The 24,358-nt window shown below is 46.1% G+C and overlaps 1 long non-coding RNA gene across 1 annotated transcript in view; it reads right to left on the bottom strand.

Moving 5' to 3' along the window:
- LOC134757198 (uncharacterized) overlaps positions 1 to 23,994 on the bottom strand; it is a 49,169-nt gene extending 25,175 nt beyond the window's left edge. Inside the window, exons 1-3 of the long non-coding RNA XR_010130894.1 lie at positions 23,833 to 23,994; positions 23,387 to 23,493; positions 14,416 to 14,473 (exon numbers count right to left, since the gene is read on the bottom strand). This is a non-coding gene — a long non-coding RNA (uncharacterized lncRNA). The remainder of the gene's footprint in view (positions 1 to 14,415; positions 14,474 to 23,386; positions 23,494 to 23,832) is intronic.
- Between the last annotated feature and the right edge of the window lie 364 nt (positions 23,995 to 24,358).

Here is a 24,358-nt window from a genome sequence, read left to right as displayed (position 1 = left end):
CAAAGCTGGAGGCATGATGCTACCTGACTTCAAACTATACTACAAGGCTACAGTAACCAAAACAGCATGGTACTGGCACCAAAACAGAGATATAGAGCAATGGAACAGAACAGAGCCCTCAGAAATAATACCACACATCTATAACCATCTGATCTTTGACAAACCTGACAAAAACAAGAAATGGGGAAAGGATTCCCTATTTAATAAATGGTACTGGGAAAACTGGCTAGCCATATGTAGAAAGCTGAAACTGGATCCCTTCCTTACACCTTATACAAAAATTAATTCAAGATGGATTAACGACTTAAATGTTAAGCCTAAAACCATAAAAGCCCTAGAAGAAAACCTAGGCAATACCATTCAGAACATAGGCATGGGCAAGGACTTCATGTCTAAAACACCAAAGGCAATGGTGATAAAAGCCAAAATTGACAAATGGGATCTAATTAAACTAAAGAGCTTCTGCACAGCAAAAGAAACTACCATCAGAGTGAACAGGCAACCTACAGAATGGGAGAAAATTTTTGCAATCTACTCATCTGACAAAGGGCTAATATCCAGAATCTACAATGAACTCAAACAAATTTACAAGAAAAAAAACAAACAACCCCATCAACAAGTGGGCAAAGGATATAAACAGACACTTCTCAAAAGAAGACATTTATGCAGCCAACAGACACATGAAAAAATGCTCATCATCACTGGCCATCAGAGAAATGCAAATCAAAACCACAATGAGATACCATCTCACACCAGTTAGAATGGCAATCATTAAAAAGTCAGGGAACAACAGGTGCTGGAGAGGATGTGGAGAAACAGGAACACTTTTACACTGTTGGTGGGACTGTAAACTAGTTCAGCCATTGTGGAAATCACTGTGGCGATTCCTCAGGGATCTAGAACTAGAAATACCATTTGACCCAGCCATCCCATTACTGGGTATATACCCAAAGGATTATAAATCATGCTGCTATAAAGACACATGCACACGTATGTTTATTGCGGCATTATTCACAATAGCAAAGACTTGGAACCAACCCAAATGTCCAACAATGATAGACTGGATTAAGAAAACGTGGCACATATACACCATGGAATACTATGCAGCCATAAAAAATGATGAGTTCATGTCCTTTGTAGGGACACGGATGAAGCTGGAAACCATCATTCTCAGCAAACTATCGCAAGGACAAAAAACCAAACACCGCATGTTCTCACTCATAGGTGGGAATTGAACAATGACAACACATGGACACAGGAAGGGGAACATCACACACCAGGGCCTGTTGTGGGGTGGGGGGAGGGGGGAGGGATAGCATTAGAAGATATACCTAATGCTAAATGACAAGTTAATGGGTGCAGCACATCAACATGGCACATGTATACATATGTAACAAACCTGCACATTGTGCACATGTACCCTAAAACTTAAAGTATAATAAAAAAATAAAAATAAAATAAAATAAATAAAGTGCACAATAAATGTAAAGGGCTTGAATCATCCCAAAACCATCCCCCACCAACCCCTGGTTCGTGAAAAAAAAAAAATTGTTTTCCCTGAAACTGGTCCCTGGTGCCACAAAAGTTGGGGACTGCTACCTAAAACAACATCCATTTATTATCTTAGTTCAGAAGGTCAGGTGTCATGATGACATCGCGGGACTCTGCTCAGGACTTCACAAGGCTACGCTGAGGGTGTTGGCTGGCTGCTTTCTCACCTGCAGCTTGGTGTCCTCTTCCAAGCAATTCCTGCTATTGGCAGAATTCGGTTCCTTGGGACTGTAAGTTCTTCTTGGCGATCACCTGGGGGTCCCCTCAGCTCCTTGTGATTGCCCTCTGGTGCTTGCCTGTGGCTCCCTCCACAGGGATCCCTTGCATGCACAGTTCTCAATAGGGTCCATGCTCCTATGAGAATCTGATGCAGCCACCGATCTGACAGGAGGCAGAGCTCAGGTGGTAATGCGAGCAATGGGGAGTGACTGTAAATTCAGATGAAGCTTCACTTGCTTGCCTGCCACTCCTTCCTCCTTCTGTCTCCTTCCACCACAGGGACCCCTGGCTTATATGAATTAAACGTAGGCTTAGCAGTTATAGCAAAAACCCAAAATAAGTGGCTCAAAGGAAAGAGAAACATCCACTCACCTGTCTAGGAGCTGGCATGGCAGCTTCATGGCACTAAGAACCCAGGCTCCTTCTGCCTTCTGGATTTGCCACCCTAACTTGCTACCTGACCCACCTCTCAGTCCCCTTTCAAAGCAGCAAATTGAGGAAATAAGGGGAACACTTCCACATTTAAAGGCGTGTGCCACAAGTGGCACACAAACATTACTTGTCTTCACAACGGAAAATCTGAAACTTTTCACAGCCTGGGTTTTGAAACTTGGCCACCTCTAGCCACAGAGAAGCCAGGAAAGTGTCTCCTTCTAGGCATTTCACTCAGCTACAAGTCAAGGGTTCTCTTATCTTAGAAAAAGGAGAGAACCAAGGTTGTGGACAATTAGGAGTCTCTGCCGCAGTAATCAAAGATCTATCTCTTTAAAAAAAAAATCACCATGCCAGATCGTTTTAAGAACAAATTCCCCCAAACCTTTAAAAAATAGTTTTAGACCTCTCCCTCTCCCTCTCCCTCTCCCTCTCCCTCTCCCCACGGTCTCCCTCTCCCTCTCTTTCCACGGTCTCCCTGATGCCGAGCGGAAGCTGGACTGTACTGCTGCCATCTTGGCTCACTGCAACCTCCCTGCCTGATTCTCCTGCCTCAGCCTGCCGAGTGCCTGCGATTGCAGGCGCGCGCCGCCACCCCTGAGTGGTTTTCGTATTTTTTTGATGGAGACGGGGTTTCGCTGTGTTGGCCGGGCTGGTCTCCAGCTCCTAACCGCGAGTGATCTGCCAGCCTCGGCCTCCCGAGGTGCCGGGATTGCAGACGGAGTCTGGTTCACTCAGTGCTCAATGGTGCCCAGGCTGGAGTGCAGTGGCGTGATCTCGGCTCGCTACAACCTCCACCTCCCAGCCACCTGCCTTGGCCTCCCAAAGTGTGGAGATTGCAGCCTCTGCCCGGCCGCCACCCCGTCTGGGAAGTGAGGAGCGTCTCTGCCTGGCCGCCCATCATCTGGGACGTGAGGAGCCCCTCTACCTGGCTGCCCAGTCTGGAAAGTGAGGAGCATCTCTGCCCGGCCGCCATCCCATCTAGGAAGTGAGGAGCGTCTCTGCCCGGCCACCCATCGTCTGAGATGTGGGGAGCGCCTCTGCCCCGCCGCCCCGTCTGGGATGTGAGGAGCGCCTCTGCCCCGCCACGACCCCGTCTGGGAGGTGAGGAGCGTCTCTGCCCGGCCGCCCCGTCTGAGAAGTGAGGAGCCCCTCCGCCCGGCAGCGGCCCCGTCTGAGAAGTGAGGAGCCCCTCCGCCCGGCAGCCACCCCGTCCGGGAGGGAGGAGGCGGTCAGCCCCCGCCCGGCCAGCCGCCCCATCCGGGAGGGAGGTGGGGGGGTCAGCCCCCACCCGGCCAGCCGCCCCGTCCGGGAGGGAGGTGGGGGGGGTCAGCCCCCCGCCCGGCCAGCCGCCCTGTCTGGGAGGTGAGGGGCGCCTCTGCCCGGCCGCCCCTACTGGGAAGTGAGGAGCCCCTCTGCCCAGCCGCCACCCCGTCTGGGAGGTGTACCCAACAGCTCATTGAGAATGGGCCATGATGACAATGGCGGTTTTGTGGAATAGAAAGGGGGGAAAGGTGGGGAAAAGATTGAGAAATCGGATGGTTGCCGTGTCTGTGTAGAAAGAAGTAGACATGGGAGACTTTTCATTTTGTTCTGTACTAAGAAAAATTATTCTGCCTTGGGATCCTGTTGATCTGTGACCTTACCCCCAACCCTGTGCTCTCTGAAACATGTGCTGTGTCCACTCAGGGTTAAATGGATTAAGGGCGGTGCAAGATGTGCTTTGTTAAACAGATGCTTGAAGGCAGCATGCTCGTTAAGAGTCATCACCACTCCCTAATCGCAAGTACCCAGGGACACAAACACTGCGGAAGGCCGCAGGGTCCTCTGCCTAGGAAAACCAGAGACCTTTGTTCACTTGTTTATCTGCTGACCTTCCCTCCACTATTGTCCTATGACCTTGCCAAATCCCCCTCTGCGAGAAACACCCAAGAATGATCAATAAAAAAATAAAAAAATAAATAAATAAATAAAATAAAATGAAAAAACTGAACAGCAAAAAAAAAAAAAAAAAAAAAGACTTCTAAACCACTGTCCAGAAAAAACACAACATGGCATTCTAGAAATAAAAAGCATCACAGGAAAAAAAAAAAAAAGTTTTAGATCTATTGACTTTTATAGAGCATAGGAAGCTTCCCAGCCCATCCTTTCAGGTTGGCATCACCCTGATATTAAAAACAAAAATAATGCACAGATAAAGAGAACTACAGGTCAGTATCACTTATAAACATAGAAGCAAATCCTAAATAAAATATGATCAATGGTCTGTTATGGAAATCACACAACTTAATCAAGTAGAGCCTAATCCCAGAAATGCAAATATTGTTCAACATTAGGAAATTCACTTTATTAACAGATCACAAGAGAAAATCATATGGTCATCTCAAAATATGTTGAAAAATAATCTGGTAAAATAAAATACCTAATCCCAGATTTAAATTTAAAAAAAACTTTTTATTACCTGGAAATAGGAGGAAATTTCCTTATGTTGATAAAGAACATTGTGGCATTGATTGCTGTAGTCCCCCATCATCAATTCTCACTTCCTCCCTTTTGCAATGGTTCCAAAACCCTAGCTTTAGTTGTAGTTTAGAACTATAGCTTTAGGTGGGTATGTGGTCACTAAGTTACAGACTACATTTCCCAGGCTCCTTTGCCATTGAGAGTGGTCCGGTGATTAATTTCAGCCAATGGGATGTGAATAGAAGGCATACCTACAATTTACCTTGTTACTGCTTTAAAGAGGAAGCTCGACATCCCTTTCCTATCTCCCGCTAGCTGGAAAACAGCAACGACTGATCATGTTTGGAAGCTACCTGAGGAGAATAGCAGAACCAGCCCTGTGCTGCCTACCCGGGACTATCACTGTGAACTCTTATGTAAGAGATCAGTTAGCTTCTATCTTACTTAAGCCATAGTATTTTGGAGTCTTCTTGCACCATTTAGCCTATGCCCTAAAACCCCACAAACATAATTTCCAACGATGAATCATTAGAAGCCGCCCTATTAAAGTCAGGAACAAGAAAAGGATACCTGCTATCATCTTTATTATACGACATTTTGCTGGAGGTACTAGTCAAAGCAATTAGGTGAGAAGAGGGATAAAATAATAAATATAAGAAAGCAAGAAATTTACGTTCCCATTTTGTGCAGGCAATATGATCATTTGCTTTCTAACTGAAGAAGCACTAGAAAGAATAAGAGATTTCAATAAGTTTCTGGAATATATATAATAGGTTTTCTTTTTTATTACTTTTTTTTAAAATTTTAAGTTCTGGAATACATGTGCAGGATGTGCAGGTTTGTTACATAAGTAAACCTGTGCCATAGAGGTTTGCTGCACCTATCAACTCATCACCTAGGTATTAAGCCTTGCATGCATTAGCTATTTATCCTGATAATAGGTTTTCTATACACAATGACCAATTAGAAAATATAATAGGAAAAAAATCCTGTTCACAAAAAAAAATAACATACTGACAAATATGTAGAAATAAACTTTACAAAAAATGTGCACATTCTATTTTTTTAAAAAACTATAAGCTTTTCTCGGTGATATAAGAAAGCTTTAAAAAAATCAAGAGCATACTATTTTTAGATGGTGTACTCTGCTATAAAGATGTCAGTATTCCTCAAATTCACTTTTAAATGTTATGTATTCCCAATAAAAAGTTTATAGAACTTGATAAAGTGATTTTCAAGTCCATCTGTTTGAGTCCAAGAAGAATAAAAACGTCAAACATCTTACATGTTCTAGTAGCTTAAGTACTAGAAACAGACACAGAAACAGACAAATAGATCAATGAAATAAGAGAGAATACAAAAAACAACTGTTGGATAAATGACAATTTTGTTGGTGGTAAAGATGGCATCTTACATGAGTGGAGAGCACAGACTATTCGAGAAATAACCTTGAGATAATTGGCCCTCCATTTAGAAATAATTTTAGAACTTTACCTCACACCATATACAATAATAGATTCTAGTTAAATCAAACAGCTAAGAGTAAAATTCTAAACTATAAAAGTGTATGACTAAAAGATAGGGGAACAGTCTCTAGAATGCCAAGTGAGCAAGAACTCCCTCAGCAAGGCACAAAAGAAGCCGTAAAGTGTCAGATCTCGAATCTTTCCCTCTGTTCCAGCCACACTCCTAGCAGTTACTGGACATTGCAGGCAGGCTCAGCTCTTGCTGTTCCCTAGGCCTGGCTGTTCTTCCCCCAGGCCTCTGTTTTAATGTTATCTTGTTAATGAGGCCTTTCCTGACCCTTTTCGAAAAATAGGCTTCTCTGGGCGCCGTGGCTCATGCCTGTAATCCCAGTGCTTTGGGTGGCTGAGGCAGGAGGATTGCTTGAGGCCAGGAGTTAAAGACCAGCCCAGGCAACACAGTGAGACTCCGACTCTACAAAAATAAAATAAAATAAAATTAGCCAGGCGTGTTGCTGCACACCTGTAGTCTCAGCTACTCAGGAGGCTGAAGTGGGAGGATCACTTGAGCCCAGGAGTTCAAGGATCCAGTGAACTATGATTGTGCCACTGCACTCCAGCCTGACCAGAAGAGGAAGACCCTGTCTCCAAAAAACAAAAAGCAAACAAACAAAAAACAGGCTTTAAAAGTAAAGTAAGCCTCTACTGCAATTCTGTGCTGAAGCATAGCTCTACAGGAACATGGTGGAATCAAGGGCTTTTTTTGTTGGAAACATCTAATAGATTAATTTGTCTAACAACACATTTAGGTCCTGAAGTCTCTCTATAACCTGTGCTTAAATGCTTCCAATGTCAGGGAAAGCATTACCCTCCAGAAGGATCTGTTCTGTCAACCTATCCACCAACCCATCATTCATCCACCCACCCACCCATCCATCCATCCACCTATCTGTCCAACAGCCCACCCATCCTTCCATCCATTCATTCATTCGCTACCTCCTCATCCTTCCATCCATCTTTCCATTTATCCATCCATCTACCCACTCATTCATCCACAGCACCATTACACAAACATTTACAGAGCATGTATTATGCACCAGGCATGGTGGTAGGCGCTGGGGTTTTTGAATTGAATATATCATGGTCAGGCTGTCAAGGACTTCAGAGTTTGTGCATGTAAACAAATAACAGTAACACATTATGACAAGAGCTGCAATAGAGTTCCTTTTCAACTGCTGTGGAAGAATGGAAGTAATAACTTCTGGGGGTGTCAGAGAAGGTTCCCAGCAGGGATAGCATGTTAGCCAGGAGCTGAAGAATGTCTAAGAGATATCCTCCAAGCAGAGAAGGGAAGAAGGGCATTATAGATGGAGGGAATAGAAACAGAATGCAAACATGTATACACACAAAAGCTTCATAAAATTGCAAATAGGAGGGCAGGACAGGGGATGTATGAGATGCGGAAGAGTGAGGCAGGAAGAAAGGCATCAGGCAGTGTGCCTGGAAATGTGACAAGAGACGGATTCTGAAAATCTTTGCAAATCTTGCTTAGGTTAAAGTTTTGGTGAGTAGAATGTTCTCTAGAAATCTCCGTAAAAAAAAATATGCAAAGAATCCCCATGCTGTTCTTACATTAATCTGTGCTGCCGGCTTGGGCTTAGATGCAGCTTTGCAAAATATATTTTTTAAAGTTTCATTATGCCACTGTACATCAAAATAGGCCAATATAAATTATAATACGGTCATGCCAATAGGACTTGCAAACACAATATTTTAAGTTTATATTGCATTCCAAGACCCATAAAAATTATTCTGAATGGCTGTTTGCTTTTTGAAGCCAAATGAAAAGGTATTTGCAATTTGATTATTAACAAATCAAATCACTGATATGATATTGGATTCGGTACATCTCAAACTGACTGAGAGTGAAAAATCCTCAGTGGTCAATTATGTAGCATGGCTGGTTTATAGTTTCCTGTGTGTCATTAAGAATAAGCACCACGGCCAACTCAGATTTTATTTTGATTTATTTTAACCATTTCTCTACTCTGAGAATTTCTCTCCTAGCCTCTAGCACGCATAGCAGCTTTGCCCTAACTGACATTGGTGTGGGTACCACCTGTTGGATGGTTGACTAAGTGAACAGATTAAGGGGTGGATGCCCAGGTGAATGAATGAATACATCGAAGGAAGCATTATCACATGGGTGAGGGAATTCGTACCACTTACACTGCACTCCAGACTGGAATAACTGGAATCTCAAGAACCGAGTTGCTTTCATCGTGGAAAGAGTGCTGGTTTTCTGACCCCTAGCATGTAGTCACCCTTATTTTTGATATTGCTTTGTGGTTTTGCCCTGTGTCCTTGACTAATATAAAAGTCTCCTTTTTTAGATATGTTCAAAGCCTTTGGAGAATAATAAATAAAGAAAAAACAATATGTCTTCCAGTAAAATTGATCATTCCAGATTGAGCCTCCTGTGCAGGTTCAGGGGAAACCTCCTCCTTCCAGCAAAGATATCTCTGTCCTGCCTCAGCGGGATGTGCTTTTGTTTTTGAGGAAGTCTCTTCCCACTCACTTCAATGTGAGACCTTCATTCCTGGGAATTCTCAGATGACATAAACTCTGCTAATGTACAGAAATGCGTGACTCCAGAACACACAGGATACGTGTCTCCTGTTGAGAGGCCACTCTGTTTTGCCTTCTGATCAGAAACCTTGGGTTTTAGTTCCCTTCCTGTCTATGAAAAGGGTTTGGGTTTGGGGCAGTCACACCTTGTCCTGCTCAGTTTTGAGCCCTCTCCAGATGGCTACTGATACAAACAGTCCCCCACTCCCAGGTAGACACTGCTTCTGTGACAGCTTTCCCAGGCTTCTTGCTGTTTTCAGACCTGAGTCTTACAATGAGATGGGCAGGACAAGCTTTAGGAAAGTTATGTGTCTTATACAAGGTCACAGAAACGGATGTCTATTTGTGTCTATCCAGGGTCCATTTCCCCTCAGAATAGATATTTCCCTTAGATATATATATATATATATATATTTTTTTTTTTTTTGACAGAATCTCACTCTGTCACCAGGCTGGAGTGCAATAGCACAATCTTGGCTCACTGCAACCTCCGCCTCCCAGGTTCAAGTGATTCTCCTGCCTCAACCTCCTGAATAGCTGGGACTACAGGTGCACGCCACCACACCCAGCTAATTTTTGTATTTTTCGTAAAGATGGGGTTTCACCATGTTGGCCAGGATGGTCTCGATCTCTTGACCTCATGATCTGCCTGCCTTGGCCTCCCAAAATGCTGGGATTACAGGCATGAGCCACCGCATCCGGCCTAGAGATCTTCTTAAGAGATGTCTTCCCCCATGCTCAGGACTTGATGTGGGCAGAGCTCATGCCCGTTCCATCTTGGAGGGGTAGAGAATGTTCCTTCCATACCCCTCCCTTCTGGCCACATCAGGAATGTTTCAAAAAAGAGCCTGTTATCAGCCAATGAGGTGGATTTCCAGGACTTTTGTTGAAAGCAGTGAGCAACAGTAGGTTTGTTCACTGGCATTGCTGGAAGCAGGGGTGAAACCAGTCTGGGAGTTCTGGGGGAGAGCCAGGTGGTTTAGAAAAGAAGCCAGCACAAGATAGCAAGACATGAGACAGGGAAAAAACAAGACCCAGTGATATTCTTTGAGCTCCTGGATCCAGCAATGCCTGAAACTAAATCTCCCTGGACTGTTACATTATACATGTATTCTGATTCTGCAAACAATCTATCTCAAAATACAGTGGTGTAGAACAGTCATTTATCATTATCTGCATGGTTCTGTGGGTTGATGGGCTCAACTAGGTGGTCTTGCTCAGGGTTGTTGACACTATTGTGTTCAGATGCCAATCAAGCTGGATGAGCTGGGACTGGCCAGGCATCTCTCTCCATGCAGCCTCCCACATGGCTGGTGTGGACTTCCTCATAGAATGGAGGTCTCGGGAGAGCAGGACTTCCTACTTAGTGTCTGGCTTCCCCTAGAGTGAGTGTTCCTAGGGAACAAGGTGAGAGCTGAAACTTCTGCCTTGGAGGCCAGCAGCGTTATTTCCATGGGTTACCAGCCATGTCCATGCGTTTACCAGCAAGTCTCAGGGCCAACCCAGATCCAAGGGGAGGAAGCTACACAAGGGCATGTATACGGAAGACATGAGTCATTGAGAAGCTACTTTTGGAGACCCGCTACCATGATATGCCAGCCAATACATTCACTTCGATGCCCGTAAATTTAGGTTTCTGCCACTTGCAACCACAGGCAAGTTTGTCACTCACAACCATAACCACAGCCTAGGTTAGGATGCAGCCCTGTTCTCCTGTCTCCCTCTCAAGACCAATTCAGATGCCACTTCTTTGTGCACCCTCCTCCATCCTCTTCCCCCTACCAGAAATAATCTCTTCCTTATTGAAATCCACAACTGTGTTGGAAATCGGTAGAAAGAACTGAACAAAGCCTGAGTCATCAATGAGGCTCAACACTCTGCTGAGGAAACTGAAGCTGGGGAAACTGAGACCCAGAGAGGCAACACCAAAGTCACTCAACAAGTTTCTGGATTCAGGAAAGCACACAGAGCCCTTCTCACGTTCTCTCTCATAGAATGGATATTATGTACATAGCTGATTCTCTCCACTGGACTGTAAACTCCTGATAAGCAGGGATTATGCTACTTCCTCTCTGTATCCCCCACCACACCTTAGATGGGGTTTGAACAGGGGACAACTGCAGAACTTGTTTGCTGAAGCAAATTTTACCTCGGGACTTTCCCAAGTCTGCTCTGCCCTAAGCTATCATTCAGTTTCTGGGGAGCCATCTCTCTGCCCCCACTAGAAAGTAAAGGCAGGAGGGACAAAAAGCAGCACACAGGCTTGGCGTCAGGCAGGCCTGCATTCTGTTTATTTTATTTTATTTTATTTTATTTTATTTTATTTTATTTTATTTTATTTATTTATTTGGAGATGGAATCTCACTCCGTTGCCCAGGTTGGAGTGCAGTGGCGCCATCTTGGCTCACTGCAACCTCCGCCTCCAGGGTTCAAGTGATTCTCCTGCCTCAGCCTCCTGAGTAGCTGGGGTTACAGGCACGCACCACCATGCCCAGCTAATTTTTGTATTTTTAGTAGAGATGGGAGTTTCACCATGTTGGCCAGGCTGATCTCGAACTCCTGACCTCAGGCGATCTGCCTGCCTCGGCCTCCCAGTGCTGGGATGACAAGTGTGAGCCACCACACTTGGCCAGGCCGGCATTCTAATACAGGCTCTGCAAGTAGAACCTCCATTTTCTTATCTGTAAAATGGGACGTGATAACTACACCTGCCTCCTTGTCATGTGGCTGTGCAATGCAATAATGTATGCAAAAGGGCTTTGAGATTCTAATAAGCTACACGCACGCAAGGGGTTGGCATCATTAATAAATTCGGATGCACAGAAGCCCGTGTGCTGGCAGGGCCGGGGAGGGGATGGAGGGGCACCACAGCCCAGATCCCCAGAAGAGCTGCCCCCTCCGCCTTCCCTTCTTGCCCACCCCACAGCTTTTTCCAGGCCCAGGGAAGAGCAATGTCACCAAGAGCTGCCCATCACAGCACAGGCAAGGAGAGCCTGAGCCCCCTCAGATTTCTGCTCCCCCTGCAGATTTCCACCCATTATTAGCCCCGAGTGGGGAAAGAGACATGACTAATTGTGCCCACAGTTGCCTCCTGGCATGGACAATTAGCCACCTGCATCTAATTCTGAGGGACCCAGAGGCTAATTGCATCTGCCAGACCCCATGGGGGTGTGTGTGTGTGTGTGTGTGTGTGAATTTTTCAGCTACCAGTGGGTACCAAAGCAGAGGCTGTTAAGATGAGTGGGTATTATTGCATTTAACACTCGCTAAGAGCCTGCTGGCCCCTGAACACAAAGAAACCAGGGCACGACATTGTCCTTCCCTATGGAGGAGGGACAAAGGAGGCTTTCACTGGTGAATGAGCAGAGCACATCCCCTAGCTGGTGAGCCTGCTCTGACTCACTCTCGGGGTGGAGGGGCTGACTTCAGGGTGGACACTGCCATCAGAACCACGGGCCCCAGGGTTCCGGAAAGATGTCATCCCGGACCCTCCCCTATGCCCCTCTCCTCCCTTCAGAGCTCTGAGCATGCTGTACGTTGATGCAGATACATTGGCCTGTATGCTTTCCCCTTCTCTGGCTCAGGGCTGGGCACACAGTAGGTGTTGAGAAAATGTGTGTGGATGAATAAATGAATGAGTAAATGAATGAATGACACCTGCTGCCTCCATCAGGACATCCTGGTTTCAGCCTGTTTTGTTAGGGCACCCTGGCATATGCCTTCTCATTTCATGCCCATCCTTGCCAAGCAGCATGCAGAGACCTCCAGGGGGTTTGGCTGTACGGGGGGACCCTGACATCTCCCCCGATTCCAGCCTGTGCCTGCTTTGATCTGGACAAAGGCCGAGTGCCTGACCTTCACCTCCAACCCTTGCTTTCGCTCCCACTCCTGCAGCAGCTGCTCCCCCTGGCTGCTGAGGACTCTGGGCCCCATGTAGAGACTTCCAGCTGGAATTCCCAATCCTTGGCTCCACATCCATCTGCTTTGCATCTGCTTAGGAGGCATGCCTGCCCTGGCTGGTCCCATGGGATTTAATCTTCTCAGGCCACCTCCCCTAACCCCCTGTGGGACAGATGGAGACTACCTCCTCTGAGCCACTTGAGCCTATCCCTGCCCAGGCCTCCATCTGGCCCCATTCCACTCCCCCACAGAGCCCTTTGCCTAATGTGGCTCAGTTGTTTGCAGAGGATTCTTTGCGCTGGCAGCAGGGAAGTGGTTGTTAAGGTCAAAGTAGACCACTGCTGTGATAAACTCCCACCTCTCAGTGGCTTCCCTCAATAACACACAGTGTAGGCCTCTCGCAGTGGCTCACACCTGTAATTCTGCACTTTAGGAGGCCAAGGTGGGAGGATCGCTTGAGCCCAGACCAGTCTGAGCAACATAGTGAGACCCAGTCTCTACAGTTTTTTTTAAATAAGAAATAAATAACACAACACAGCCTAGCATGGGTGGGTGAGGGTGTTCTGCTCCATGCAGTGATCTCACCAGCCAGGCCTCCTCCATCTGGGGGTCAGGGTCCCACACTGTCCCATCTGCGTCCAGCAGGCAGATGAAGGACAAGGGAGTGTGGAGAATAACAGGGAGGTTTCCAAGACCTTGTCTAGAAGGGGCATACCTCATCTCTCCCACATTCCATTGAACTCAGTCATATGGCGGCACCTAACTGCAAGGAAGCCTGGGACTTGTAGTTCACTTATGTGCCCAGGACGAAAAATGAACAAGTAGCTGGTCTCTGACACTCCCCACCCGGGATCTCAAATATAAAGCGAAGAAAATGAGCGATTAGGCATTTCCTCTGTGAAACACCACGATGTGGTATCCAAACTCCCTGCCTCATTCCTTGGCCTTCCCTCTCCCCCTTCCACACCCTGTGTATACTCCAGCCACGTCAAAGCCAGTGAGTTAGGACCCCCGAAGCTGCCCCCAGGCTGTTGGACAGGTCTGTGGTTTGCTTATTTCATTTCCTCTGCCTCAGGTGTCCTCTCCATGTCCCCCACACTCTACTCCACCTTCAAGACACCCCTCAAGGGCATGCTTCCCTGCAGAACACCCCCCGCCAGCCTCCTTCCCAGAAGAGGTGGCAGCCTGCTCGCTCTCTGCCACCATCATGCCCTGCACCTGCCCACGCACACTTTCTTCTCCATGGCCCACTCAGCAGTCCACCTGCATGCATTGAATTGTGTCTCCCTAAAAGATATATCCAAATCCTGACTCCTGGTACCAGTGACTGTGACCAAATTTGGAAATAGGGTCTTTGCAGATGTAATTAAGTTGAGCATCTCAAGATGAGATCATCCTGGATCTAGGACTTGTGCCCTTGTAAGAGAAAGGAGAGGGAGATGTAACACAGAGACCCAGGAAGGCCCACGGAGAAGGCCATGTGAAGATGGAGGTAGAGGTGGGAGCGACACAGCACAAGGCAGGAACACTGACAACTCCTGGCAGCCACTAGAAGCCAGGAGGGAGGCATGGGGCAGACTCTCCCACAGACCCCTTAAAGCAGCAGTCCCCCACATTTTTGGCACCAGGGACTGGTTTCATGGAAGAAAATTTTTTCACAGACTGGGTGGGGGATAGTTTTGGGATGATTCAAGTACATTCCATTTATTGGGCACTTTAGTTCCATTGTAATATAAAATAAAATAATTATACAACTCACCATCATGTAGAATCAGTGGGAGCCCTGAGCTTGTTCTCTTGCAACTAGATGGTCCCATCTGGGGGTGATGGAAAACAGTGACAGGTCATCAGGCACTAGATTCTCATAAGGAATGTACAACCTAGATCCCTCAAATGCACAGATCACAACAGAGTCCGCACTCCTATAAGAATCTAATACCACCACTGATCTGTTAGGAGGCGGAGCTCAGGCAGTAATGCAAGCTATGGGGAGTGGCTGTACCTACAGATGAAACTTCCCTCACTAACCTGCTGCTCACCTCCTGCTGGGCCACCCAATTCCTAACAGGCCATGGACAGGCACTGGCCCATGGCCTGAGGGCTGGGGACCCCTGCCTTAAAGAACCAGCACTGCTGACACCTTGATTTCAGACTTTTGGCCTCCATTACTGTAAGAGAACAAATTTCTGTTGTGTTAAGCCACCAGATGTGTGGCAATTTGTTACAGCAGTTCTATGAGTCAAATACACCACTCACGTGGCCTCTGACCACTAAAAGCCAACTGCAGATGTTACATCCGGAGCCACAGCTCCAACGCTTTGAGAGGCCAAGCAGGTGATGCGACTATGTGTAGGACCTAAGAGAATGCCTGGGCCTGTGTTGAGCATGAAAATATACACCTCCCTGGAGAATATTCACATTTATTTTTGTTTAAAAAAGAAGAAAAACTAAAAGAAAGTGCTATGACAGTGAAACAAAACAGTGCTGGGAATTTGGCCTGTAGCTAGGGTGACCATATGTCCTCGTGTACCCGAGACAACTCTGGATTATCCCTGTTGTTCCCGTGTAATTTTTCCTAGGCCCCTCGACCCTCAGAAGCATCCAGAGTGAACGGTGAATGATGGGCTCATTCATGGGCCATGAGTTTTCCTCTGCCTTCAGAACAAGCATTCAGAAAAGATCTGCCTTATCCCACCTCCAGTCACGTCCCCACCCCATTGATAGTGTAGATGATTATTCAGCAAATATTCACTCCCTCCTGACCTCCAGTCCCATGGGAGGAATATTTTTCCCTATCCAGCAGATGCAGGACTTCCCCGTGTGACCGCTTTGGCCTCACGGTGGGCAGAGTTTGCTTCCCTGCTGTTGCATTTTGGTCCCAGCCCCATGACTTGCTTTGGTCAATGGGATGTTAGCAGAGATCATTGAGCTGAATTTGAAAAGCACTTGCACAAGTGAGCCACACCCCTTGCACCTCTGGCATCATGCGGAGAGCTTCTCCCAGGTACTTGCTGCCCCTTTTTAAAATTTTATTTTTTAACTTTTATGTTAAGTTTGGGGTACAGGTGCAGGTCTGTTATGTAGGTAAACTACATGTTGCAGGGGTTTGGTGTACAGATTATTTTACCACCCAGGTACTAGGTACAATACTCGATAGGTAGTTTTTCAATCCTCACCCTCCTCCCACCCTCCACCCCCAAGTAGGCCCTGGTGTTTGCTGTTCCCTTCTTTGTGTCCGTATGTACTCAGTGTTAGCTCCTACTTATAAGTGAGAACATACAGCATTTGGTTTTCTGTTCCTGCACTAGTTCACTTAGGATAACGACCTCCAGTTGCAATCATGTTGCTGCAAAGGATAGGATCACATTCTTTTTCATGGCTGCATAGTAGTCTATGGTGTACATGTACCACATTTTCTTTATCCAGTCCACTGTTAATGGGCATTTAGGTTGATTCCATGTCTTTGCTCTTGTGAATAGTGTTGCAATGAACATGCACGTGCATGTGTCTTTATAGCAGAACAATTTACATTCCTTTGGGTATATACTCAGTAATAGGATTGCTGGGTCAAATGGTAATTCTGTTTTAAGTACTTTGGGAAATCACCAAACCGTTTTCTACAATGGCTGAACTAATGTACATCCCCACCAGCAGTAAATAAGCATTCCTTTTCTCTGCAACTTTGCCAGCATCTGTTATCTTTTGACTTTTAAGTAGTAACTTGCTGCCCCTTTAGCCTGGACCCTGGGAAGAACACCCTTCCAGTAGATCTGAGCCCAGTCCTCAGAGAGAAGCCAAACCCAGCCAAGTCCTGCTTACATCAGCTGAACCCCTGCCAACCTGCAGAGGTGTGCAAGAGAAACAAATGCATATTGTGGTGTGTCCCTGAGGATCTGTGATTGTTTGTCACCCAGCGACAGCTGACTTCTACAGCCACACACCACCATCTACTCCCAGTGTGTTTGTGTTCACTCCCAATTCCCTGGATTCCCACTCCAGACTCCTGACCCCGACTTCAGTAAGGGTCTCGTGCCTCTCCACCCAGCTAGGACCTTGGCTGATCTCTCCGTGCTACCTCTGGGGAGGCCTCCTCATGTCAGGCCCTAGCAGTGGGGCAGAGGGGTGGTGAGGAGATCTGGAAAATTATAGGATTTCCCTTGTTGTGCTGGATTAAATTAATTACATGTCTGTGAACCTTCTAGGCCAGCACTGTGCAACAGAAACAGAATGTGAGCCAGGCATATAATCTAAAATGTTTCAGTAGCTACATTAAAAAGTAAAAAAGAGGCCAGGTGCAGTGGCTTACACCTGTAGTCCCCGCACTTTGGGAGATTACAGGGCAGGGAATCACTTGAAGCCAGGAGTTCAAGGCCAGTCTGGGCAATAAAGCGAGATCCTGTCTCTATAAAATATTAAAAAATTAGCTGGGCATGATGGTGCACACCTCTAGTCCCAGCTACTCAAGAGGCTGAGGTAGGAGGATTGCTTGAGCCCAGGAATTGGAGGCTGCAGTGAGCTGTGATCGCGCCACCGCACTCCAGCCTGGGTGACAGAGTGAGATCCTGTCTCAAAAATAAATAAATAATTAATTAGTTAAGAAATCAACAATTAATTAGTTTAAGTAAAAAGAAAGTGAAATTAATTCTAATAATACATTAAATTTAGCCCAATATACCCCAAATATTATTTCAACATGTAACCAACATTAATTACTTAAATTATTATATGTTTCTAATATATTATATATATGCATTATTTAACAGATATTTTGCATTCCTTTTCGTGCCCAGCCTGTGAGGTCCAGCGTGTATTTAACAGGCACGGCATGCCTCACTTCAGACCGGCCACACCTCAGTCCTTAACAGCCATATGTGGCTTACGGGTACCGTACTGGACAGTGCAGCTCTGAATAATGGAAGGCAAAACTCCATGTCACCAGTGTGTAACGTGGTGCCTGGCACACAAGGGGCACTCAGTAAATAATTCCTGAGTGGATGAATGATAAACACATAGGCATTGCTTTAAAGCTGAGAACAGGTGGGCAGACCTGTTACCCACGGGAAAAAAAAAATACCTATGGCTTCGACCCATGAAATTTTCATTATAACGGATGGTGGTGTTTTGGAAGGCCACGTTGGCTGGTGCTGTGTCTGCGTCTGAAGCAGACTTGCTCAAAGGGGTCATATGTGATGAAAATACAACCTCAGGCAGCATTTCCCAAACTTGTCTGACCACCGCATGTTATTTAAATTGTTCTGTTTTTGTCAGGATGTCAATAGAGGCTTATGTGATACTGTTTCAGTTGAAGCAGACAGAAAAAAAATGATCTCAGAGTTGAATTAATTGCTGTAAGAAATGATCAAAATTTGATTCATATGCTTAATATAAAGTAAACATTGAATAGTTGCACCAATAAATGTTAAAATCATGAAATAAAATGCATAACAAAGACCGGCAATTGTCAAATAGAAACGCACACCACAGCCTGGCAGTGAGAGGCAAAATATACAACCTGCTGCTGAACCTCACGCTTCCTGCCTAAGGTGATTTATCAAGGGACTTCCTATTGTTGTCAGGTGCAGGAGACCCTTTCCCAAAGGAAGATCAGCACTTAGAAATAAAAGCTACAACCAGCGTGGCCAACATGGTGAAACCCTGTCTCTACTGAAAATATAAAAATTAGCTGGGTGCGGTGGTGCACACCTGTGATCCCAACTACTAGGGAGGCTGAGGCAGGAGAATCACTTGAACCTGGGAGGCGGAGGTTGCAGTGAGCTGAGATCACACCACTGCACACCAGCCTGGGCAACAGAGTGAGACTTTGTCTCAAAAAATAAAATAAAATAAAATAAAATAAAACTAATAAAAACTACCAGTAGTCAAAGATGTATCATGTGTCAGGCACTGTTCTAACTCTCTGAGGCTGATACCACAATCAGGGTAACTTTATGGGTGAAGAAACTGAGTCACAAAGAGGTCAAGTAATTTCCAGGTCAGGTTGAACCTGGGGATTCTGGTTCCTGAGCCGGCGCTCCTAACTGTTACACCACACAGCCTCTTTTGTTTAACAATTAGAACCACTCTATACATTTTTTGCATTTTTCTAATGTACACTTTAAAATGAATTTAAGACGAACAATGCTACCAGCTGTGAGAGCTCCTGTCCTTTGGAATACCCACGAACATCTCACGGAACCTTTGTGTGCCATGGAACAGAGTTTTGGAAATGGTGCTGGAGAGATATATGCAAAATCTATTTAATACTGCCAGAAGCTATTTCAAACCATTTATTGATTGATTTCATCACTCCCCTTTCTCGCCACCCCTCTTTCCAGAAGAACATCTCACAATAAAAACAGAGTAAAATCAGATCAAGCAGGGAGGTGTAATATTACAGGTAATGCTGTAGAAATTAAGCCCGAAATCTTGTTCTGAGCTTCCCAAGAGCTGGAGTCCGGAGCAAAGGCCGGCTGGGCGTGGAGTTCTTATTGTCTTAGAGGTAAGACCAGCCCGTGTGTCAAGAGAACCAATTTTTCTTGGCCCAGTGCCCTAGAATGCATTTGTCATACAGACATTTGCATAAGTGGCATTGAGCAGTGTAATGAATTATATCCCCAATAGTCATTTTACAAAAAGAAAAAAAAAATGCAGTGATGTTCCTTGGGCGGCTCTTGCATCACTGTGGAACCTTTGCTGAGGGCAAAATATTAAAGTGTTGCTCCACAAAACAATTCCAGAGGGGAAATCGAGTAACTCCAGCACGTTGATTCTAGACCAAAAAGGAAGCGGAAGTAATTCTGGAATTTCAGCTTAAGCTGCTTTCAGATCTGTTCGCCCATCTTTATGCCTGCAGCCTTCTTCGGCATTGTCTCCCAATATCCAGCTCTGAGCACATGCTGTCTTGCCCAGAAGATTGCAACTATTCTGCAAGAATGTCTCTCTCCATGCACCAGCACAGGATAGGTACTCACTGAGTGTTTATTGCTGAATAAAGGAATCATTCAAAACTTAAAAATACGAAAAAAAAGGTCTCACATCACTCCTGCCAACTTGCTGGTCCCCAGAGTCAATGTGCACTTGCCTTTCTCTGTGCCTTCCCTGGCCTGGCCCCTGCTGTTAAAATCATACTCAGACGCCAACTCCTCTGTGAAATTTCCCTCTTTGCCTCCCGCAGAAATGCGTACTATCTTCACCATTCTCCCCGGCATCCAGCACAGACAGCTGCTCACCCCGGGGCAGCAGGCAACAGTGGCTTTTAATGTCAGGAAGCCTGGCTTTGAGGGGCTCCGGTAAGTCTCTTAAGCAAGTCTGAGCCTCGGTTTTCTCATCTATAAAATGGCCAGGCGGGAATGAGGAGAGCTCTCTAAGTTACAAAGAGCTTACGTTAATGTGCATTCACCCAGCGGTGCCCCTCCAGCCTGAAGGTGGCTTTACAGAAAGGTACTCATCAGCGTCACCTCTCCATCACCAAAATGTCTAGCAGGGGCCTGGCTCAGAGGACTCAATAAACGCCGGCAGACTTAAATGCGAGGGGTACAGTACATGTACTTTATGGCTGGTATGCTAGGTCTCCAACCCAAATATTCTGGGCAATATTCATAAATATCTAGAATTAACTCCCAACACTTCACATTTCTTTGATTTCATGGTTCTAAGAATAGAAATAACCTTTCAATTTTAAATAGAAATTGCGGAGCTGAAGACAAGTGACGAAAGTCTTCCAAGACATCCAGGCTCAACTGCAGAGTTCAGGCAGGGCACGGAACACCAAGGGGGAGGTCTGTTTGACAAATCTTTGAGCCAAGCCAGAGTTCCAGAGAGCGAGGTCTGAGGCGGGCTTCGCTGGAGGCAGGCACAGCCTGGGCAGAGATGATTAGCAATAAATGGAGAACACCTCAGGGGACCCTCCTACAGACAGTCTGTCACCCAGTGTTTTTACCATTCCATTTCAAAGTTTAATTAGATAATCACTTTCCAATGCCTACATGCAATTAACCCCTTTGGAGCAGCCCTCGTTCACAGTCAACTTTCACAGGCCACAGAAGCCGAAATGCCCATGACGAGCCTCAGCGTTGCAGATTTCAGGAAAACATTTCTCAAGGAGAAAAATAACTAACAAACATTTGTGGGTTTTAAAGAGAGAACTTCTTTCTTAAATGCCAGAAAGAAACCATTTGTCATCCAAGAGCTCAGCGTGAACCATCAGTCCCTCCTTCCTCGTACAAGGCCATGGACAGAACCATCTTCGGGTGCAGCCAGGCTGAATTCTTCTGCTGAGGAAGAGAAAGGGGCTTGCAGCCTGTCCTTCAAGGCCACCTGCCCGGCCAGCTGCACGTGCAACCCCCTCTCCCTTCCTTGCAGGTTGCTGTGCTTGTCCCATTTCATTTAACACACTGGGAGAATGCAGATTCCCTATGGTCCTCTTTCGCCCATGTGATTCACAAACCCAAGATGGCAAAAGACCAAACTGAATTCACAATGTCCCTGAACTTTCTTTTCATTTCTTTTTTTAGAGATGGGGTCTCACTGTGTTGCCCAGGCTGGTCTCAATCTCCTAGCCTTAAGCAATCCTCCCACCTCCACCTCCTGAGTAGCTAGGACTAGAGGGGCACACCACCATGCTCAGCTTTCCTGGACTTTCAAAAGCAATTTGTTTATTTGCGTGGTCTTTTAAAGCACTACTATATGTCACGTGACCCTTCCAATATCCCCATGAGGTGGACAGGAAAGGGATTGTTATGCCTATGTAACACGCAAGGACACTGACTCACAGCGGGGCCAGATACAATGTCACACAGCTGGTAACAGGCAGAGCAAGATTCCAACTTAGGGCCCCAGATACAGGCTCCCAGTTGCACACTCTTTCCACCATGCTGTCTTTATTTATTCCATACCTACTTATTGATTGCCTACTATGTGCTAGGCCCTGGGGATTCAGCACTTCACAGGTCACAGGAGCTACCTATTCTCAAAAGATTGTAAAACTAATAGAGGAAGCAGACATAAAACTGCAGTGTGAGAGTCCAGTGAGAACTGGAAGCCCTGGGAGCCACAGGATCCCAGTCCAAGAGCCCAACCTGACACTGGGAAGCCAGGTAAATAAAGCAGAGCCAGGACGGGGGTGAGCAAGGCTGGAGGAGACACTCAGTCTGTGGGGAATGCAAGTCCTGGCCCTGTGACTCATGGATACACTGGAAAATATTCAATGACTGGCTCTGGGGGGAAACAGACATGATGTGTAGTGTCTGCCCACTCCCCTGGTGTAAACGCTCCCATTTAATGACTGGCTCTGGGGGGAAACAGGCCTGCTGTGTAGTGTTTGCCCATTCCCATGGTGTAAATGCTTCCATAGCTGCTGATGTCAAGCTACCAATGTTAAGTCACTGCAGGTTGGGAAGAGATGCAAACATGTGCTCCTGCAAGCTGGTGCAAGCTGGTGCCAGCCAGTGGAGGCCGACTCCAGCATGCCACTGAAGTGACATCTAGAGCAAGGCTTGAAGGGCTCATCACAGAGTGGACACAAAAGATGGATTTGAGTTTGAGTGAGACCAGAGGCAAAACTGAGGACAGGTTTTTACAGAGCTGTGCTGTCCAATACTGTACTCACTAACCATATGTGGCTATTTGGTTTAGATTAAAATTTATTACAATTAAAAATTCAGTAGTTTGGTGGCACTAGACACATTTCAGATGCTCAATGGTTACATGTGGCTAGTGGCAATCACATTGGACAGCACACGTTTTAGAACATTTCCATCCTCATTGAATGTTCTATTAGCTAGCACTGTAGGGAAGGAGGAAGGCAGGATGAATTTCTAGCAAGAGAAGAGAAGCTGTGACATGGAAGATGAAGGGTCAGCTAAAATAAGCTTCCTCAATGTCCCAATTTCACCAAGGATCAGCCTCAAATGAAGGATGGGTTGAATGAATGAAAGTTACGATGTTGAGCTCCTCTACTGTGCTGACCTTTTTTTTCCTTGTCTTTTCTTTTCTCTTCTCTTCTCTTCTCTTTCTTTCTCTCTCTCTCTCTTCTTTCTTTCCTTCGTTCATTAGCTTGTTCTTTCTTTCTTTCTTTTTTTGTCAGGGTCTCACTCTGTCACCCAGGCTGGAGTGCAGTGGCATAATCTTGGCTCACTGCAGCCTCGACCTCCTGGGCTCAAGCCATCCTCCCACCTCTGCCTCCCAAAGTGTTGGGACTACAGGTGTGAGCCACCACACCTGGCCCTGTAGTGAGACTCTTGCTGGGTGATCTGCTCCCTGCCCTTGAGGAATTTACAGCCCTGGTACACAGTAGGTGCTCAATACATGTGTCAAGGCATTTTGGACCATCTTGGGGACAGTGCTCCATGGAGCATGCTTTGGGATGCACCTGTCCAAACACAGCCCTGTGTGAGCAGGAGAAGCCCAGGGCTGCAACTACTGCTCAGGTGCTGGCCCACAGATCATCCGGCTTGGGCTAAGACACCCATCGGGAAGTAGCTTTCTCTCCAGTGAGACTGTACTGTGTATGTTCCTTGTTTCATCAGCACACAGGAGCATGGTGATGACCACAGATACATAGTGCTCGGGTCAGCTGCTGAGGAAACCAAGCCCGTGTTTAACAGCTAAGGCAGCAGCAAGCCTTTGGTGGAGCCCAGCACAGCCCCACCTCATGGAGTGGAAGCCGGATTGGAATCTAGCTACACTTTTCTCCAAAACCCATGCTCCGTCCCTACCCCCCACACACTCACCTCTTGATCACTTTCATATCACAGCCCCTGCTCATCCGAGAACCTGGTTTCCTTCCCAGCAGTCCTCCTTACTTCTCTTCCCAGAGCCCGTGTCACTTTCACAGCCACTTTAAAAAGGAAAAAGAAAGGTGACTTTTATTCTATTCTAAAAGTAAAATCTCACTCTTTCAAGAAAATTAGAAGGCAAAAGAGAAGTGGAAGGATAAAGGAGGAAAAACTTTGCCCATAGTTCCAACCACACAAAGACAGGCACTGTGCGGGTATTTTCTGTGTAACTTTTACTTTGTGGAGCATCTTTTTTGTGATCATGCTGTGGATTCAGCTTTGAATCCTGCTTTTTGTCTCAGCACGCGATCACCTGCACTCCCAGGTTACTGTACTCTTACCAACATGGTTCTCCACGGCAGCATCAATTTTAAGTGGCGGGTGGACCCGGGTTTACTTACATCGTCATCCACTTTTGTTGGACATCTAGGTTATTTCCAATTTCTCTTTCAAGTATGGCAGCTTGGTTTACTTCTCCAGACACAAAGCTTTTTCCACGTTTCAGATTCTTTCTTTGGGATAGATTTTCAGCAGTGGAATTACTGGATCAAAAGATATGTGTATCTGGCCGGGCACAGCGGCTCACACCTATAATCCCAGCACTTTGGGAGGCCAAGGCGGGCAGATCACCTGAGGCCAGGAGTTCAAGACCAGCCTGGCCAACATGGCCAAACCCCGTCTCTACTAAAAATATAAAAATTAGCCGGAGGTGGTGGTACATGCCTGTAATCCCAACTACTAGGGAGGCTAAAGCAGGAGAATTGCTTGAACCTAGGAGGCAGATGTTGCAGTGAGTGGAGACCTCGCCACTGTACTCCAGCCTGGACAACAGAGAGAGACTCCATCTCAAAAAAAAAAAAAAAAATGGTGTGAGTATCTTAAAGGTTCTTACTACAGATTGACAAATTTCTTTTTACCAATTTATAC

This window comes from Gorilla gorilla, chromosome 15 (assembly GCF_029281585.2).
Source record: "Gorilla gorilla gorilla isolate KB3781 chromosome 15, NHGRI_mGorGor1-v2.1_pri, whole genome shotgun sequence".
Taxonomy (NCBI): domain Eukaryota; kingdom Metazoa; phylum Chordata; class Mammalia; order Primates; family Hominidae; genus Gorilla; species Gorilla gorilla.
The sequence above is the reverse complement of the archived record's forward strand: the minus strand, read 5'-3'. Positions and strand labels throughout refer to the sequence as shown.